At 44.1% G+C, this 21,389-nt stretch overlaps 2 long non-coding RNA genes across 2 annotated transcripts; one reads left to right on the top strand and one right to left on the bottom strand.

Moving 5' to 3' along the window:
* Positions 1-12,291: 12,291 nt before the first annotated feature.
* Positions 12,292-14,137, bottom strand: LOC138657672 (uncharacterized). Its single transcript, XR_011317126.1, has 3 exons — positions 13,715-14,137; positions 12,630-12,715; positions 12,292-12,551 (listed from the first exon to the last, which is right to left on the bottom strand). It is a non-coding gene; the product is annotated as an uncharacterized lncRNA (long non-coding RNA).
* Positions 14,138-19,254: 5,117 nt separating this feature from the next.
* Positions 19,255-21,112, top strand: LOC138657671 (uncharacterized). Its single transcript, XR_011317125.1, has 3 exons — positions 19,255-19,689; positions 20,689-20,774; positions 20,853-21,112. It is a non-coding gene; the product is annotated as an uncharacterized lncRNA (long non-coding RNA).
* Positions 21,113-21,389: the final 277 nt, after the last annotated feature.

Here is a 21,389-nt window from a genome sequence, read left to right as displayed (position 1 = left end):
GCCTGGTGCTCTAAGAGACCTATCAAATTCAGGAAACACACATGAAGGAGACACAACTTGGAGTCCAAACCTTTCCAAAAATTAGGGGCAGACACCAGGAAAAGTGACATCATTTGACCCACAGTAGGAATTTGATAATAGCACAGCACTCACCCACGGGCTATGCTTGAAGTATCAGGGTCTGTGCCAGCCTTTACAACTTTGAATTTAGATTTAAATTAAGATGAGGTGGGTGAGGGACCGATGTAGGCCTGCTGAGCTGGGAGCCCTGAAACCTCTTGCAACAGCTCAAACTGCTGTTCTGCTCAGCCACACTCAGGTGCCACAAACATCCGTTTTGTAGACTACTATTAGTAGAAAGGATAGTAACAAAGGTAGTTGACCGCTCATTTGACCCGCAGTAGAAATGTGATAATGACACTGCAGCAGTCAGACATGGGACATGCATGAGGTACAAGGATCTGGACCAGCATTTAGAGTTTTGAATTTAAAGGGAACCTGTCACCTGAATTTGGCGGGACTGGTTTTGGGTCATATGGGCGGAGTTTTCGGTTGTTTGATTCACCCTTTCCTTACCCGCTGGCTGCATGCTGGCCGCAATATTAGATTGAAGTTCATTCTCTGTCCTCCATAGTACACGCCTGCGCTGTGCAAGATTGCCTTGTGCAGGCATGTACTACGGAGGACAGAGAATGAACTTCAATCCAATATTGCAGCCAGCATGCAGCCAGCGGGTAAGGAAAGGGTGAATCAAACAACCGAAAACTCCGCCCATATGACCCAAAACCAGTCCCGCCAAATTCAGGTGACAGGTTCCCTTTAAGTTTAAATTAAGATGAGGTAAGTGAGGGACTGGTTAAAGCCTGCTGTGCTGGGTGCCCTGATACCTCATGCAACAGCTCAAACTACTTTTTGACTCAGCAATAATCAGGTGGCACAAAAATAAGTTTTGTAGACTACTATTGCTAGAAACATTTAAGGATAGTAACACAGGCAGTTAGTTCACTGACAGTAAGTGCAGGGAGCCCTACTGCTACAGGCAACACACAAGAAGGAGACCCAATTTGGAGTCCAAACATTTCAAAAAATTATTGCCACACACCACTAAAGTGGCATCAATCTTCCCAGAGTAGAAAGAGTATAATGGGGCTCTGACACCCCTTCCACAACAGCAAACCCACCAGATGCAGACCCAACTTGGCGTCTATACATTTAAAAAAAAAATAGTGCCAAGCACCACTAAACTGGCATCAATGTCTCCAGAGTAGAATTAGTATGAAGGGGCTCCGACTCCCCTTCCACTACAGGCAACCCACCAGATGGAGACTCAACTTGGAGCCTCCACATTTCAAAAAAACGTTTTTGACATCAGGAGCTGTAGCAACAGCTAGCACAGAAGCCACAACAAAGGTTTAACAGACTGCAATAATGCAAGAACAATGCATGACACTAAAAACTACACCATCACCTAGCCTGCCCAGTCTGGGACTGGGGTACAAAAGTAATTGGAGATCCTCTGTTCAGTCAGTTTACCATTACTTGTTATGTACCATTTTTTTCTGACTTGGACACTCCACCCTTCACCATGTTGTGATTTTGATTACATCCAAACACATTTGGTTCCGACCTTCCTATAAATACAGGCTTTACCAAGACATTAGCCAGAGGTAAGTGTTCACTCTAGGCAGTTAGAACAGGGACCCATCCGATCAATGAGATTACTTTGACGTTGGTGGATGGGCTCACATTGATTGGCCAAGTTTTGTGCTAAGCATCTCATGTGTTTTTTCCTAGATTTCATAAGCTATTATGCTATTCACATTTCATGTATCACACATTCACTTGCTTTAGTACAACTGAGTGCAACCATTTCTCTATTTACCACACTATTAGCACACACTATTTTGATTTGGAAATGTGTCCTGGTCTCTGGCCCACACTATTAGCACAAACTATTTAGATTCTGAAATATGGCATGGTGTTTGGACCACACTATTATCAAAAAGGATTTAGATTTGGAAATGTGACCTGCTGTCTGGCCCTCACTATTAGCACAATTGATTTAGATTATGAAATGTGGCCTGGTGTATGGCCCACACTATTAGCAGAAAGGATTTAGATTCTGAAATTTTGCCTGGTGTCTGGCCCACACTATTCCATAAACCAAATTATTATGCAAATTGGATCTAAGTGTCTTAACGATTTAATTGTTTTGTTTTTCAAATAAAATTGTGGATTGGCATTGTGTCTCAGGGCTCAATGGATCACTGAAATCGATCTTAAACACATGTGATAATTAGTTTTCCAATTGATTCTAATTAAAGGAAAGCTACTTAAAAATGATGTTCCACATTATTAAGCAGGCCACAGGTTTCAAGCAATATGGAAAATAAAAAGGATCTCTCTGCTTCTGAAAAGCACTAAATAGTGCAATGCCTTTAACAAGGTATGAAAACATTAGATATTTCATGAAAACTTAAGAGTGATCATCATACTTTGAAGAGATTTGTGACTGGAACAGCGCACAGACAGAGTTCATGCATATAAAGGCATAATGAGGAAGGTTTCTGCCAGAGAAATTCATTGGATTAAGAGAGCAGCTGCCAAAATACCATTGCAAAGCAGCAAACAGTTATTTGAAGCTGCTGATGCCTCTAGAGTCCCTCGAACCTCAAGGTGTAGGATCCTTCAAAGGCTTGCTGTGGTGAATAAATCTACTATTCGGCCACCCCTAAACAGTGTTCACAAGCAGAAATGGTTGCAGTGGGCCCAGACATACATGAAGACTAATTTTCAAACAGTCTTGTTAACTGATGAGTGTCGAGCAACCCTGGATGGTGGTCCAGATGGATGGAGTAGTGGATGGTTGGAGAATGACCACCATGTCCCAACAAGTCTGTGACATCAGCAAGGAGGTGGAGGAATCATGTTTTGGGCCAGAATAATGGGGAAACAGCTGGTGGGGCCCTTTAAGGTTCCTGAAGGTGTGAAAATGACCTCTGCAAAGTATGTAGAGTTTCTGACTGACAACTTTCTTCCATGGTATAAAATGCAGAAATGTGCCTACAGGAGCAAAATCATCTTCATGCACCATCTCATGTTGCAAAGAATACCTCTGAGTCATTGGCTGCTACAGGCATAAAAAGTGATAAACTCATGGTGTGGCTACGATTTTCCCTTGACCTCAACCCTATAGAGAACCTTTGTAGTATCATCAAGCAAAAGATCTTTGAGGGTGGAAGGCAGTTCACATCAAAACAGCAGCTCTGGGAGGCTATTCTGACTTCATGCAAAGAAATACAAGCAGAAACTCTCCAAAAACTCACAAGTTCAATGGATGCAAGAATTGTGAAGGTGATATCAAAGAAGGGGTCCTATGTTAACATGTAACTTGGCCTGTTAGGATGATTTAGAGTTAAATAGCTTTTTTGTTCAGTGAATATGACCTCCTAATGCTGCAAATTCCACAAATGAGCATTTCCAGTTCACCACAAGACAGCACCATGGAGGATGTCCTTCTTATCCATAGTGGGACAGGAAACCATGAGAGTTTAAAAGGACCCTCCCCCTACCACCCTTCAGAGTTTTTCCTGTCCCACTGTGGATGGGAACGACGAGAGTTCGTCCGTCTGTTCCGTGCAGAGAGTGAGGATCGGGGGCTCGGCCTCTTCCTTCCCACTAGAAGACGCTGCCGTGATGACACCCGAGTTATAGGGTCCCTCAGCATCAACCAATGTAGCCCTGCTCCTGGTTTTAGGGTCGCATCCCCCGGGGGGGCTCTTGACCCTTGGCGCAAGACCCCGATGTACCTGCCATAAGTGGACGCCTCTGCTGGGTAAAATCCTTCGCAAGCGAATCTGGGGGTAATGCCACAGGTCATCTCGGAGGTTTGGGATCGGCGTGGCTGCAGTCAGGGAGTGCAGCGCGTGCTCGCTTCCAGATCGCGCTACTGCATGAGTCACTTCCGGTTCGCGGCTGTCGCGCACGTCACTTCCGGGTCATGGCCGGCAGCATGGGTCAGCGTCTTCTTCTCCTCCTACTCCCTGAGCGTTTGGAGGTCCGGAACATGGCAGCAATGGTATAAAAGGTATGTGTGGACCAAGGGGTCTTGTCCAACAATATGGAGGATAATGCAAAACCCGAGATAATGCAGGAGGCCCAGGCGCATGCGCCTGCAGCTAAGAAATCCGGGAGGTGCAGGAAATGTCCCATTTGTGCCATAAGACTTAAGGACTCCTGGCAGAAGTCCCTATGTGAGTCATGCACCAGTCATATTGTAGGAGAAGAACAGGCCTCTCTGATGACAAATATGAGGGCCATTGTCAGAGAGGAGGTGCAGGCCTCAATATCTGGCATCACATTTCCCCAGCCCATCTAGTCTGACCTCCAGGATCCACAGAGATCCAAGAAAAGACAGAGAGAATTGGATCTGTCATCTGAGGACAGCTCTTTTGAATCAGATCTGGAAGAGGAAGAATTAAGCAGAGATCCTCCAGAGAGGGGGAAAAAATATCTGTTTTCGTCTAATGATATAGAAGAGCTCTTTGGAGCAGTTAGACAGACTATGCAGATTGAAGAACCTGCATCTACTCCGTCGGCTCAAGATGAAATGTTTGGGGGGCTGCGTTCTCAGACCTCAAAAGTCTTTCCTGTTAATGCCCATATTCGTTCTATGATTTTAGAAGAATGGGAGGAAGCAGAAAGGAGGTTATCAATCCCTAAAGACTTTAGACTCCGCCTCCCTTTTGATCATGAAGAAGTCAAGGACTGGGAGGATATCCCAAAAATTCACATTCCTCTTGCGAAAGTTTCTAAGAGAACCACCATTCCATTTGAGGACTCCTCTAACTTAAAGGAGCCGATGGATCGCAAGACGGATGGACTCTTAAAGAGAGCCTGGGAAAGCTCAGCGGCGGTAATCCAGACAAATATAGCGGCAACATCCGTGACGCGGGCTAAGTATTTGGGGGTAGATGACTTGACAGATCAGTTGTCAGCCAGAACCCCTAGAGAGACCATTATTAAAGCAATTCCTCTATTAAAACTAGCAACCAGTTTTCTAGCAGATGCTACTGCAGAGTTAGTTAGGTTTACAGCTAGGGGCCAGTCTTTATCAAATGCAGCCAGGAGAGCCATATGGCTGAAAAACTGGTCAGGGGATGTCCATTCTAAGAATAAGCTGTGCTCCATCTCTTTCTTAGGGGGTAGGGTCTTTGGACTCATTCTTGATGATATCCTGGTAAAAGCTTCAGATGAAAAGAAGGGGTTTCCAGAGGAAAAACCAGCCCTTTCGCAGGCCCTATTATAGTCAGAGATCAGACTATAGGGGTAAGGGAAAGCAAGGGAGATGGAGCTATCAAAAAGGGGGAGAAAATAGGAACAAAAATAGGGATTCAGGTCCCTTGACTTCCAGATCAGAATTCCGAAAGAAATGACGCCAACAGAATAGGAGGGCAGCTGTTGAACTTTCGGACAGAGTGGGGGAAAATTACCAGAAGTCCTTGGGTTCTCCAGGTTATCTCTCGTGTGTACAAATAGAATTCAACTCCCTTCCCCCAGAAAGATTTTTTGTGTCCAATGTCCATCTCTCTTCAGTCTCCCCTATGTGGTTGGACATCCAGGATCTTCTGCGAATGGCAGCAATATCCCCAGTTCCTTCTCGGGAGATAGGAAGAGGTAATTACTCAGGCCTCTTCTCTATAAAAAAAGCCTTCTGGGGAATCCAGAACTATAATAAACCTCAAATCTCTAAACAAATGGCTAGAATACAAGAGGTTCAAAATGGAATCCATTTGCTCCAATCTGGAGATTGGATGGAGATGACCTCTTCTGATAGACCTTTCACTTTCAGGATCTGGCGTTCAGGATCCAAGCTGCTAAATGGAGGCTGTCTGGGTTCTGATGAAGAATTGGGGCCTGGAGGAGTAGATCCCTTCATTTCGGAAGGAGAAAAGGTTCTTCTACCGCCAACTTTTTTAGTAAAGGAAACCAGCTCCTCTTGGGCCAAAACAGAACCACTAGAATATCCATGAACAGAGAAAATAGAAGTGCACTCACCAGTCCTTATAAGTTACGAGCCTTTATTGAAAATGCAAGCAGGTAAATTTAAGGGAGAACGTGGAATGGACGGACGACGGCCGTTTCGTGCTGCTGCACTTCTACGGGTCCGAATTCATGCAGCAGCACGAAACGGCCGTCGTCCGTCCATTCCACGTTCTCCCTTAAATTTACCTGCATGCATTTTCAATAAAGGCTCGTAACTTATAAAGACTGGTGAGTGCACTTCTATTTTCTCTGTTCATGGATATTCTAGTGGTTCTGTTTTGGCCCAAGAGGAGCTGGTTTCCTTTACTAAAAAAGTTGGCGGTAAAAGAACCTTTTCTCCTTCCGAAATGAAGGGATCTACTCCTCCAGGGCCCAATTCTTCATGAGAACCCAGACAACCTCCATTTAGCGGCTTGGATCCTGAACGCCAGATCCTGAAAGTGAAAGGTCTATCAGAAGAGGTCATCTCCATCCTCCAAGCAAGTAGGAAGCCAGTAACTTCTGCAATTTATTTGAAAATTTGGAAGAAATTCTGCAGTTTTTGTGGAGACACGATGGATAATCTTGATCACCCTAACATTCCCAAGATCCTTGATTTTTTTGCAGCAGGGCTTTAAGAAAGGTCTTAAATGGAGTACTCTGAGAGTCCAAGTGGCAGCCCTCAGCGTATTTCATGATTCTTCCCTAGCCTGCCACCCCTGGATAGCTCGATTTTCCAGGGCAGTTCTGAGGCTAAAGGCCCCTTCACATTAAGCGATGCTGAAGCGATACCGACAACGATCCGGATCGCTGCAGCATCGCTGTTTGGTCGCTGGAGAGCTGTGACAGACAGCTCTCCAGCGACCAACGATCCCGAGGTCCCCGGTAACCAGGATAAACATCGGGTAACTAAGCGCAGGGCCGCGCTTAGTAAACCGATGTTTACCCTGGTTACCAGCGTAAAAGTAAAAAAAAAAAACAGTACATACTTACCTACCGCTGTCTGTCCCCGGCGCTCAGCTTCTCTGCACTCCTCCTGTACTGGCTGTGAGCACAGCGGCCGGAAAGCAGAGCGGTGACGTCACCGCTCTGCTTTCCGGCTGACCGACGCTCACAGCCAGTACAGGAGGAGTGCAGAGGACAGACAGCGGTAGGTAAGTATGTAGTGTTTTTTTTTTTTTTACTTTTACGCTGGTAACCAGGGTAAACATCGGGTTACTAAGCGCGGCCCTGCGCTTAGTTACCCGATGTTTACCCTGGTTACCAGTGAAGACATCGCTGGATCGGTGTGACACACGCCGATCCAGCGATGTCCACGGGAGATCCAGCGACGAAATAAAGTTCTGGACTTTGTTCAGCGATCAACGATCTCCCAGCAGGGGCCTGATCGTTGTTCGCTGTCACACATAACGATTTCCTTAACGATATCGTTGCTACGTCACAAAAAGCAACGATATCGTTAACGATATCGTTATGTGTGAAGGTACCTTAAGACCCTTGATCAGGAGAACCATCCCACCTTGGGATCTTAACCTGGTCCTTAATTAAATGTGCAAAAATCCTTTTGACCTAGCTGAAGATATAGACATCGCTAATCTTTCCCTCAAAGCAGCCTTTCAAGTGGCCATTACTTCAGCTAAGAGACTGGGAGAACTTCAGGCCCTGTCCACTCAAAATCCCTATTTGCAAATATTTGATGATAGACTAGTCTTAAGACTTGACCCAGGCTTTCTTCCTAAGGTGGTCTCAGATTCAAATATGAATCAGGAGGTAGTGCTTCCATCATTTTGTCAGTTTCCCAAAAAACAGAAGGAAAAATGTTATCATAATTTAGATGTTAGGGAGACCGTACTTAAGTACTTGGAGGCAACTAGGGCCTGGAGACAGGATACTAATCTATTTGTCCTCTTTAGAGGTCCTAATAAGGGGAAAAAAGCATCAAAATCTACCATTGCAAGATGGATTAGTTCCACCATTAGCCTAGCATATGAGGCACAGGGAAAGAGTCCCCCAGTCAGGCTAAAAGCTCATTCATCTAGGGCAGTAGCCGCTTCATGGGCAGAGAAAGGGGGTTCTTCGGCATATCAGATCTGCAGGGCTGCATACTGGTCTAGTCTCAGTACCTTTTCTAAGCATTACAAACTACACGTAGTGTCATCTCAGCTAGCCTTTTGCAGGAAGGTGCTTCATGCAGTAGTCCCACCCTAGGACCAAAAAATCTCCTTTGGTACTTCTCCATGGTGCTGTCAGGTGGTGACCTGGAAAACGATAATTAGACCTACTGGTAATTGTATTTCCAGGAATCCATCCTGAGAGCACTGTTAGTTCCCTCCCTATTTCAGATATGCTGTAACATGATTGTTATGTTCAAATAAATTCTTTTTTTGCATTCATCCAGAGGTGTTACTTTGGAAAATCACTGAATGGTGGTAGAGGGAGGGTCGTGGTTTCCTGTTCCACTATGGATAAAAAGGACGTCCTCCATGGTGCTGTCAGGATGGATTCATGGAAATACAATTACAGGTAGGTCTAATTACCATTTTTCAGTTCTTTAAAACATATCAAATGATTAGAAATTCTACTGTGCCTAATAATTTGGAACAGTGCATTTTGAGTTTTTATTCATTTTGGAGATTATACTGTTATCATTGTGAGGTTTCTTCAATAAAATTTGATGTATACTCTAACGGGTGATACTGATGAGTTTTATTGGACTGACTGTCATTTGCACCGACCATTTAGGAAAATCTGAGAAAAATGTAATTTGCATAATAATTTGGAACATGGTGTATTAGCACAAATGATTTTGATTCTGAAATATGGCCTGGTGTAAGACCTACAATATTAGCAGAAAGGATTTAGATTCTGAAATGTGGACTCCAGGCTGGACCATAATATTGGCACAAACAATTTAGATTCTGATGTGTGGCCTTGTGTTTGTCCCACACTATTAGCACAAACAATTTTTATCCTGAAATGTATACTGGTATCTGACCCACACTATTAGCACAATTTAAGTGCTGAAAGGTCGATTTCACACAGGATTCTATCTGAACTATCTGACTACTTGCAGCAGTAGGATCAGCCTCTCTGCGCTGTTACACTGACAAAATAGCACAAAAATAACATGTCCGCTTTTCAAATGGAGAGGAATAGGTGACTTCGGCAGCCAATGACAGAAGCCCTTGTGTTTGGATGTTGTCTTGATGCCTTGTGTCCTGAGGTCTGCACCTAGATTGGATGCAGGAATCTCCACACATTGTTAATAAAAGAAAAAATACAGTCCACCACTACTCTGACATCTCCCCACCCACTCTTCTGATCAAACATGTCACCCCCTCGTTAAATGTTTGGCTCCGCCATGATGCACTGAGCGCCTGCACGTGGTTTGAACGGCCATTCTCTGCTGACAGTCCCTTTTCACCATAGGTCTGTTTCTGATTTTCAGAATACATTACATTTTTGAAACGGGAACTTTCACCTAATTTTTCATATTGAACTGGACCCATCATGTATTATTAGTTTCTGAGCAGAATAAAACATTTGTTTTATTTTACTTCTCTATTGCAGAGATATGAGCAATCAAGTGTTAGGCACCTAATGAGTTGACTTTAGTTGCCACTTGGGGTGTTCACTTCTGCCTCCTGTATGACGCTGATCAATCATAAATAGGCAGCAACATAGAAATGTGATGTCAACAGGATCACATGACCAGAGTACACTGGTCCTGCCAGCCGGAGTGTGCTGCTGATATAAGCACTGAAGATGCATTATGCAGCACAGAAGTGTGGAAATATTAACTGGAGAAAAAAAATAATTAAAAAAATCTTTTCATCCCGCTTTGCAGCCACTTTTACATCATTTGTCCAGATTAACATGACATTTTCAAGAAAGGTCCTCTTTAAAGGCAACATGTTAGCTGATTTAGGGTATGTGCACATGCTGCGGATTTGACGCTGCGTATTCACAGCAGTTTTCCATGAGTTTACAGTACCATGTAAACATATGGAAAACAAAATCCGCAGTGCACATGCTGCGGAAAAAAACACGCGGAAACGCTGCCTTGTTTATTCCGCAGCATGTCAATTCTTTGTGCGGATTCCGCTGAAGGTTTACACCTGCTCCTCAATAGGAGTTCGCAGGTGTAAAACCGCAGGTGGAATCCGCACAAAAACCGTGGTAATTCCGCAGTGCGGATTTACCAAAATCAGTGCGGAAAAGTCCGCACACCTTTCCGCAACGTGTGCACAATACCCTCATGGTTCCTAGCCAATCATAAACTGGCTGCACTATTCCATCCATGTGTGTCTTTTAGGCCGGGGTCACACTTGTGAGTGCAATGCGAGAAACTCGCTTCAATACTCGGCACTGCCACTTGGGACCGGTGCGTTCAGTTGCATAGAAATACATGCTGCAGCACACTCCCGTCCCTAGTGCCAGTGGAGTATGCCTCTCGGATGACTTATCTGAGGCCATACCCGGTGGCTTGTCCCCACTCCCCATGAGTGACCCGGTCTTTCTTATGCATGTGTATGGTGCATAACTTTGGCACACGCCATATTTGCATAAAAATGTACCGTATATACTCGAGTATAAGCCAATCCGAGTATAAGACGAGCCGTAGAAGCGCGGCAGCGTGAAACGGCTGTCGTCTCCTGACACCTTTCGTTCTCCTGTAAGACCTTGCTATGTTTTATTGCCACAATAAAGACTGAAGTTTTCTCCGGATGGTGAGTGCTCTCTTTTGCTTCTTGCATATTGTATTGAACTTTGGCTGTTTTTCACGGAGCACCCGATTCCTTAAAACTGGCATGATTTACGCAGAGCTAGCTTGCTTTCATCACCTGCCTCTGACATTAACCAGCTGTTAGTGCGGACTTTTTTTCTTTTGTTTGTCTTCGAGTATAAGACGAGACCCCTAACTTTGCCACAAAAAACTGGGAAAACTTAATGACTCGAGTATAAGCCTAGGGTGGAAAATGCAGAAGCTACTGGTAAATTTCAAAAATAAAAATAGATGAAAAAAGAAAAAGTAAAATGAATTGAGACATCAGTAGGTTAAGTGTTTTTGAATATCCATATTGAATCAGGAGCTCCATATAATGCTCCATACAGTTCATGATGGGCCCCATAAGATGCTCCATATTAAAATATGCCCCATATAATGCTGCACAAAGGTTAATTATGGCCCCATAAGATGCTCCATAGAGATATTTGCCCCATACAATGCTGCACAAATGTTGATTATGGCCCCGTAAGATGCTCCATAGACACATTTACCCCATATAATGCTGAACAAATGCTGATTATGGCCCCATAAGATGCTCCATAGACACATTTGCCCCATATAATGCTGCACAAATGCTGATTATGGCCACATAAGATGCTCCATAGAGATATTTGCCCCATATGCTGTTGCTGCGATTAAAAAAAAAATATTCTGTCCTCGTTCCACTGCCGGGCGACGCTGTGTCTTCAGCGTCCTATGCAGTGAATGCGGAGAATTCGAAGGCTAGCACTCGACTAATAGGGGTGTGACGGTGCGAGTGAACGGAACCAATAGTCCCATCAAACGTAGCAATATATAATCACTGCACTCATACTATGAAACTTGCTTGATGCAGGTGAAAAAGTTTATTGAGACAATTGTAGCAAAAGATAAAATGGTGAAGCGATAGGCATAAACGACGTTTCGGCCAGCTCGTGGCCTTGATCACGTTATCGCTGGAACAAATGACAGAGAAAGACAATGAATAACTATATACAAAGCAGTACGCAACTATGTATAAAACTATTTACATATATACAGATCTGGAAAACATGTCAAAACCAAGGTAGAGGTCAAACATAAGATGCCAGTGCTCGTAAATGAAGTACATATGATGTCAGGACGACAAATCAAGGCATAGGGAAACAAGAAGATACATGTATCGTGCACTAGAGTGAGAGAACACGACGATAAGACTGTAGCATACCCTAGTGGGAGGTTCCTTATGTATTGTTGTATTGCAGTGTTGCTGAGGGTGACAGCCAGAGGTAAAGGAGTTTAAATAGTCCTAAAGAGAATGATGGAACACCAAAAGCAATGATTCAGATTATCATTTAGCCATGATCTTATCTTATGGTAGGGGGCAAAAAATAAAGGCTATAACATACTTGTGAGATGCCATTAGTACACGTATGACGAGCCGTTAGTCGCCGTATAGTGGAGCACACATGTGGGTATGACTGTAGGAACAGACGATAGTAAGTTATCTGTTGAATCCGTAGTAAGTCTATAACAAGTGCGATAGACTACGGTATACTTGCCAGTATAATATTCTTATTATAAACAGTGTGGCAGGCCGGTCGTCGTGGTATGAGACGTACGTGGAAGTATGGCTAAGGAGATACATAGATATACATCGGAATGAGTTTTAGTCCATATCAGGTCAGATAAGGAGGAATTACGCTATACTTGCCAACTTGATAATTAACTTGTAGTGCACCGGATGTCCCCAATGTATAAAAGATCTATGTGGATATTGCTGTGGGAACAGATATACGTAGGGTAAGTAGGTTGTAAGGTAGGCCTACAGTGAGCAATTATGCGGTTGGTGTGCTACCTGCCAGTATGTAGGCCCAGTCCCGGTCCAACCATAGGGGTCCCGAGTTCCAAATAGAATCAGGGCTGTGGTGCACAAAAATATGGCTGCAATACAATAAAGGGGCTATTAGGATGAAGTATTCTCAACCCCCATGTTACTTATCTGTAGGGTGAAATCTCACATCTGTGGTCCGCTGGTCGCGTTCGGGGGGCCGGCGTTGGTGGCCAAGTGGTAAGAGCAGACACAATCTGTGTCTATGCTGAGGGACGGCTGCCATGACTGATCTGGTAGCGCTGTATAAGGCCATAGCCGGTCAGGTGATCGGAAGCGGTCCGGGACGCCCACGTCTGCGCAGTTAATGCAGGGACAGGAGGGGAGGGGAGCCCAGCAGAGTCGACGCGTGCGCTGTGTCAAGTAATCCCATCAGCGCCTGTGATGTGGAGAGGGAAACCAGCGTCTGTGCGGTACAGCAATGACCGCAAAATGGAGCCCACGCATGGGCAATGCGCATTGTGTGTTAGAGTGGCAAGGCAGGGACTGTAAGATGGCGCCTGCGCATGCGCAATACACATTGAGGGCTAGAATGGTGTAGGGACAGCAAGATGGCACCCGCATATGCGCAGTGTATATTGTGGGCTGAAGTGTCAGTGTCCAAGTATCCGGAACTGGTGACATCGGTGTGTGAACAGACAAGACCATAGGGGAGATAAATCAGCGAAGTAAAAGGACCTATCTAGGCATTTCAAAGGCACAGATGGTACGTGGTGTACATAATTACAACAACTCTGCAAATACAAAATATAAATGCATACATATATATATGAACGGCAGGAGTCCAAACTGGAAAAAAAGAAAGAAAAATAGGGAGAAAATAAAGAAAATAAGAAATAAAAGAAAAGAAAAAAGAAAATGAAAGAAAATAAATGGGGATAATTGGAACAAATGAAATTAAGAACTAGAATTGGGGTATAAAATTCAGAACTAAAGATGTAAAAAAATAAAAAAATCAAAAATTGAATAAAAGTATACATATGGGCGGGGCATATATATTATATAGTGCAGGTTGAGGAACCTGTGGGGGGAGGAGGGGTTATAAGTCTTACCGTCCAGAAAGTGCGCACGGTTGAGGCTATTAGTGCAGTGGGTCAGTACGTCTAGAAAAAACAAGGATGTTCATGTTAGCCAATCGATTTCACGATTTAATCCCCTTGGGTGAAGGGTATCTAGAGTGTAGATCCAATATGTCTCTCTTTGTTTTAAAAGTTGGATATGATTGCCACCCCTTCTCGGGCGTGGTACCCTCTCGACTATTTGAAACCTTAGCTGGGCAATATTATGCCTCGCCTCCTTGAAGTGTGCTGGTAGAGGTAGCCATAATTTCTCTCGTCTGATCGTAGATTTGTGGCTGGATATGCGATCCCTTATCGCCTGAGTGGTCTCCCCCACGTACAATAACCCACAGGGGCACTTTATAATGTAAACCACAAAGCTTGTTGCACAAGTGTAATAGTCTCTAATGGGATATGATTTCCCGGTTCGTGGATGAACTACTTCGTTACCTTTGATGATATTAGAGCAACTCATGCAATTCAGGCAGGGGAAAGTGCCCGTTCTTTTTTGGTCCGTGAGGGTCCTGGTGAGTGGTGACTTATGTGACCCTAAATCGGCTCTTACCACCTTGTCCCGTATGTTTTTGGGTCGTCTAGTACACATTAATGGGGGATCCTTGAAGACAGGAATATTGGGATATGCCTTATTGAGGAGGGGCCAATGTCCCCTGATGAGATTATGTATTTTGTGCATAGTGGGGTGGTGGTTATGTACAAAAGGGAGCCTCGGGTTTTTTTGTATATTGACTGCCCCATCGTTCAGGTCACTACTGGCTCGAGAAGATTCCATATCAAGGAGACTAGTAGGATAGTTCCGGGCTTCAAATTTTTGTGCCATCTCCTGTATTCTGGTCTCCCTAGTCGGGGGGTCGGAGACGATTCTAGTTACCCTTTTAAATTGTGATCTGGGGAGGCTGTTTTTGATGGATTTAGGGTGACAGCTGTTATATAGTAGAAGGCTGTTGCAATCGGTCGGTTTCGTATAGATATCCGTGGTGAGATAGCCATTGATATCTTTGAGTACTTTAGTATCCAGAAATGTAACCTCGTTGTTGTGGTGTACCAGCGTAAAGGATAGCTCGGGTCTGACAGCGTTAATGGAAGTATGAAATTCAAGGAGACTAGTTAAGTCACCTTGCCATATACAGAAAATATCATCTATGTACCTGTACCAGGTACATGCGTGTTGTTGAAAATTGGGATCTGGGTACACGTATTCTTTTTCGAAGCGATCCATATACAGATTAGCATAGGCTGGGGCCACATTTGACCCCATGGCGGTGCCACATGTCTGTACGAAGAAATCATCTCCGAATAGAAAGAAATTCTCTCTGAGTACTAGGTTCAATAGATCCAGGCATAGTTCCTGGGCACCCCTGTCCACACTGGCCTCATTAAGTGTTAGGGATACTGCCTCGATTCCCTTATCATGAGTTATTGACGTGTATAAGCTGTTTACGTCAAATGTACATAGAATACTATTGTGTGGAATGTTGTTAATATTGCGGATTCTTTTGAGGAAATCTCCAGTGTCTAATATGAATGATTTTGTGAGTTTGGTATATGGTGTGAGGAGCTTCTCCAGGAATATGGACAATGGGTTCAAAATTGAATCGGTTGAAGCCACTATAGGGCGGCCGGGGGGATTTTGAAGATTTTTATGGATCTTAGGCAAGATATAAATTACAGGGGTCACTGGGTGATTATTGGTGAGGTATACTTTTGTTTTGTTGTCAATAGTCTTCAATAGTAAGTGCTTATCAAGTACCTTCTTAATTTTTTGTTGTATGGAATAAGTTGGATCGGTCTGTAACATTTTATATGTTGATGTGTCAGAGAGCTGTCTTCTTACTTCGGTCATATAGAAACTTTTATCCATGACAACGATGGCTCCCCCCTTGTCCGCTGGTTTTATGATGATATTTTTGTTCCCACTAAGTGAGTCCAGGGCTTGTTTCTCAAGAGGATCGAGATTATGGCGGACAGGGAGGAAGCCTAATCGCTGGTCATGGAGAGTCCTTTTAACATCTCTGTCAAGTAAATTGACAAAGGTCTCTACAGCGTGACTTGATTTGGGTGGGACGAAAGTGCTACGATTACGTAGACCCAGTTGATCGATTGTGAGGATCGGTCCCTCAGTATGGGCTGGTGTAGAGACAGGTCCGGGAAAATTAGTGGATTCCTCAAAGTATACTTTGAGTCTAATATTCCTATAAAATTGTTGTAGATCCCTCTCTAGTTGGAAGGAATCCCATTTGGGGGTTGGGCAGAATGATAGACCCATATTCAAGACCTTCAATTCTAAAGGAGAAAGAGTATAGTTAGAAATGTTGATCACAGAGTTTGGACCCCTACCTGAGATCTGAGCGTCATGTGACGGTCTCCGTCCTTTCTTCCTGGACCTCCGGGTTGCCGTGCGTTTTGGCCTAAAAAACGAGGTCCCGATGTTTGAGCCCCACCAGTCTCGCTGCCGGATCCTGCAGAGGAACCTCCGGCAGGTGAGGAACCCCCTGAGTGGTAGTTGCCTGGGGTACGGCGATATCTGGGCCTTGGACGTCTGGGAAAGGGGTCCTCCCATTTGTAAACGTTGTTGGTTAAGTAATCTTCAATGTCTCTTTGAAATTTTGTACGTTTCCTATCTTCTAAGGTCTTTTGATGTACTGTCAGGATAGAGTCCACTTTGTTTTTCAGTGTGGTAAATTCAGTGCTGTTCAAAGTAGAAGTTAACTGTGTCTCAATGCTCTCTATTTTTTCCTCCGTAGCTTTGATGGCCTCTTGAAGGTACTCGATAGTAAGTAATATGATGTCAAATGAGCACTTGTTTAAGATTTTCTGAAAAGTAGCACAATACTTTTCGTTCTCGGAAAATAAGGTTGAGCGAAGATTGCAACGTAGACCCCTGGGTATTTTTCCTTGACGATGGTACTCTCCCAAGGTGGCGCAATGCAGATCGTAGCCGATGAGTCTTTTTCTCTCCCTTTCCCAGTCCCTCGATTTAGCGTCCTTGCTGGGTAGATGTAGAAAGTCTGTCTTTGTTTTTATTTTGGATAAAATGGTAGAGCCCGTTGCATCATCGTAGACGTAGGTTTCAGTAGACATGGATTCCGTCGGTGCTTAGAACCAAAGTCAGTCAATGCGGAGAATTCGAAGGCTAGCACTCGACTAATAGGGGTGTGACGGTGCGAGTGAACGGAACCAATAGTCCCATCAAACGTAGCAATATATAATCACTGCACTCATACTATGAAACTTGCTTGATGCAGGTGAAAAAGTTTATTGAGACAATTGTAGCAAAAGATAAAATGGTGAAGCGATAGGCATAAACGACGTTTCGGCCAGCTCGTGGCCTTGATCACGTTATCGCTGGAACAAATGACAGAGAAAGACAATGAATAACTATATACAAAGCAGTACGCAACTATGTATAAAACTATTTACATATATACCACTCAGGGGGTTCCTCACCTGCCGGAGGTTCCTCTGCAGGATCCGGCAGCGAGACTGGTGGGGCTCAAACATCGGGACCTCGTTTTTTAGGCCAAAACGCACGGCAACCCGGAGGTCCAGGAAGAAAGGACGGAGACCGTCACATGACGCTCAGATCTCAGGTAGGGGTCCAAACTCTGTGATCAACATTTCTAACTATACTCTTTCTCCTTTAGAATTGAAGGTCTTGAATATGGGTCTATCATTCTGCCCAACCCCCAAATGGGATTCCTTCCAACTAGAGAGGGATCTACAACAATTTTATAGGAATATTAGACTCAAAGTATACTTTGAGGAATCCACTAATTTTCCCGGACCTGTCTCTACACCAGCCCATACTGAGGGACCGATCCTCACAATCGATCAACTGGGTCTACGTAATCGTAGCACTTTCGTCCCACCCAAATCAAGTCACGCTGTAGAGACCTTTGTCAATTTACTTGACAGAGATGTTAAAAGGACTCTCCATGACCAGCGATTAGGCTTCCTCCCTGTCCGCCATAATCTCGATCCTCTTGAGAAACAAGCCCTGGACTCACTTAGTGGGAACAAAAATATCATCATAAAACCAGCGGACAAGGGGGGAGCCATCGTTGTCATGGATAAAAGTTTCTATATGACCGAAGTAAGAAGACAGCTCTCTGACACATCAACATATAAAATGTTACAGACCGATCCAACTTATTCCATACAACAAAAAATTAAGAAGGTACTTGATAAGCACTTACTATTGAAGACTATTGACAACAAAACAAAAGTATACCTCACCAATAATCACCCAGTGACCCCTGTAATTTATATCTTGCCTAAGATCCATAAAAATCTTCAAAATCCCCCCGGCCGCCCTATAGTGGCTTCAACCGATTCAATTTTGAACCCATTGTCCATATTCCTGGAGAAGCTCCTCACACCATATACCAAACTCACAAAATCATTCATATTAGACACTGGAGATTTCCTCAAAAGAATCCGCAATATTAACAACATTCCACACAATAGTATTCTATGTACATTTGACGTAAACAGCTTATACACGTCAATAACTCATGATAAGGGAATCGAGGCAGTATCCCTAACACTTAATGAGGCCAGTGTGGACAGGGGTGCCCAGGAACTATGCCTGGATCTATTGAACCTAGTACTCAGAGAGAATTTCTTTCTATTCGGAGATGATTTCTTCGTACAGACATGTGGCACCGCCATGGGGTCAAATGTGGCCCCAGCCTATGCTAATCTGTATATGGATCGCTTCGAAAAAGAATACGTGTACCCAGATCCCAATTTTCAACAACACGCATGTACCTGGTACAGGTACATAGATGATATTTTCTGTATATGGCAAGGTGACTTAACTAGTCTCCTTGAATTTCATACTTCCATTAACGCTGTCAGACCCGAGCTATCCTTTACGCTGGTACACCACAACAACGAGGTTACATTTCTGGATACTAAAGTACTCAAAGATATCAATGGCTATCTCACCACGGATATCTATACGAAACCGACCGATTGCAACAGCCTTCTACTATATAACAGCTGTCACCCTAAATCCATCAAAAACAGCCTCCCCAGATCACAATTTAAAAGGGTAACTAGAATCGTCTCCGACCCCCCGACTAGGGAGACCAGAATACAGGAGATGGCACAAAAATTTGAAGCCCGGAACTATCCTACTAGTCTCCTTGATATGGAATCTTCTCGAGCCAGTAGTGACCTGAACGATGGGGCAGTCAATATACAAAAAAACCCGAGGCTCTCTTTTGTACATAACCACCACCCCACTATGCACAAAATACATAATCTCATCAGGGGACATTGGCCCCTCCTCAATAAGGCATATCCCAATATTCCTGTCTTCAAGGATCCCCCATTAATGTGTACTAGACGACCCAAAAACATACGGGACAAGGTGGTAAGAGCCGATTTAGGGTCACATAAGTCACCACTCACCAGGACCCTCACGGACCAAAAAAGAACGGGCACTTTCCCCTGCCTGAATTGCATGAGTTGCTCTAATATCATCAAAGGTAACGAAGTAGTTCATCCACGAACCGGGAAATCATATCCCATTAGAGACTATTACACTTGTGCAACAAGCTTTGTGGTTTACATTATAAAGTGCCCCTGTGGGTTATTGTACGTGGGGGAGACCACTCAGGCGATAAGGGATCGCATATCCAGCCACAAATCTACGATCAGACGAGAGAAATTATGGCTACCTCTACCAGCACACTTCAAGGAGGCGAGGCATAATATTGCCCAGCTAAGGTTTCAAATAGTCGAGAGGGTACCACGCCCGAGAAGGGGTGGCAATCATATCCAACTTTTAAAACAAAGAGAGACATATTGGATCTACACTCTAGATACCCTTCACCCAAGGGGATTAAATCGTGAAATCGATTGGCTAACATGAACATCCTTGTTTTTTCTAGACGTACTGACCCACTGCACTAATAGCCTCAACCGTGCGCACTTTCTGGACGGTAAGACTTATAACCCCTCCTCCCCCCACAGGTTCCTCAACCTGCACTATATAATATATATGCCCCGCCCATATGTATACTTTTATTCAATTTTTGATTTTTTTATTTTTTTACATCTTTAGTTCTGAATTTTATACCCCAATTCTAGTTCTTAATTTCATTTGTTCCAATTATCCCCATTTATTTTCTTTCATTTTCTTTTTTCTTTTCTTTTATTTCTTATTTTCTTTATTTTCTCCCTATTTTTCTTTCTTTTTTTCCAGTTTGGACTCCTGCCGTTCATATATATATGTATGCATTTATATTTTGTATTTGCAGAGTTGTTGTAATTATGTACACCACGTACCATCTGTGCCTTTGAAATGCCTAGATAGGTCCTTTTACTTCGCTGATTTATCTCCCCTATGGTCTTGTCTGTTCACACACCGATGTCACCAGTTCCGGATACTTGGACACTGACACTTCAGCCCACAATATACACTGCGCATATGCGGGTGCCATCTTGCTGTCCCTACACCATTCTAGCCCTCAATGTGTATTGCGCATGCGCAGGCGCCATCTTACAGTCCCTGCCTTGCCACTCTAACACACAATGCGCATTGCCCATGCGTGGGCTCCATTTTGCGGTCATTGCTGTACCGCACAGACGCTGGTTTCCCTCTCCACATCACAGGCGCTGATGGGATTACTTGACACAGCGCACGCGTCGACTCTGCTGGGCTCCCCTCCCCTCCTGTCCCTGCATTAACTGCGCAGACGTGGGCGTCCCGGACCGCTTCCGATCACCTGACCGGCTATGGCCTTATACAGCGCTACCAGATCAGTCATGGCAGCCGTCCCTCAGCATAGACACAGATTGTGTCTGCTCTTACCACTTGGCCACCAACGCCGGCCCCCCGAACGCGACCAGCGGACCACAGATGTGAGATTTCACCCTACAGATAAGTAACATGGGGGTTGAGAATACTTCATCCTAATAGCCCCTTTATTGTATTGCAGCCATATTTTTGTGCACCACAGCCCTGATTCTATTTGGAACTCGGGACCCCTATGGTTGGACCGGGACTGGGCCTACATACTGGCAGGTAGCACACCAACCGCATAATTGCTCACTGTAGGCCTACCTTACAACCTACTTACCCTACGTATATCTGTTCCCACAGCAATATCCACATAGATCTTTTATACATTGGGGACATCCGGTGCACTACAAGTTAATTATCAAGTTGGCAAGTATAGCGTAATTCCTCCTTATCTGACCTGATATGGACTAAAACTCATTCCGATGTATATCTATGTATCTCCTTAGCCATACTTCCACGTACGTCTCATACCACGACGACCGGCCTGCCACACTGTTTATAATAAGAATATTATACTGGCAAGTATACCGTAGTCTATCGCACTTGTTATAGACTTACTACGGATTCAACAGATAACTTACTATCGTCTGTTCCTACAGTCATACCCACATGTGTGCTCCACTATACGGCGACTAACGGCTCGTCATACGTGTACTAATGGCATCTCACAAGTATGTTATAGCCTTTATTTTTTGCCCCCTACCATAAGATAAGATCATGGCTAAATGATAATCTGAATCATTGCTTTTGGTGTTCCATCATTCTCTTTAGGACTATTTAAACTCCTTTACCTCTGGCTGTCACCCTCAGCAACACTGCAATACAACAATACATAAG

This window comes from Ranitomeya imitator, chromosome 1 (assembly GCF_032444005.1).
Source record: "Ranitomeya imitator isolate aRanImi1 chromosome 1, aRanImi1.pri, whole genome shotgun sequence".
In the NCBI taxonomy this organism is placed as follows: Eukaryota; Metazoa; Chordata; class Amphibia; order Anura; family Dendrobatidae; genus Ranitomeya; species Ranitomeya imitator.
This window is presented reverse-complemented; position numbering and strand designations above follow the sequence as displayed.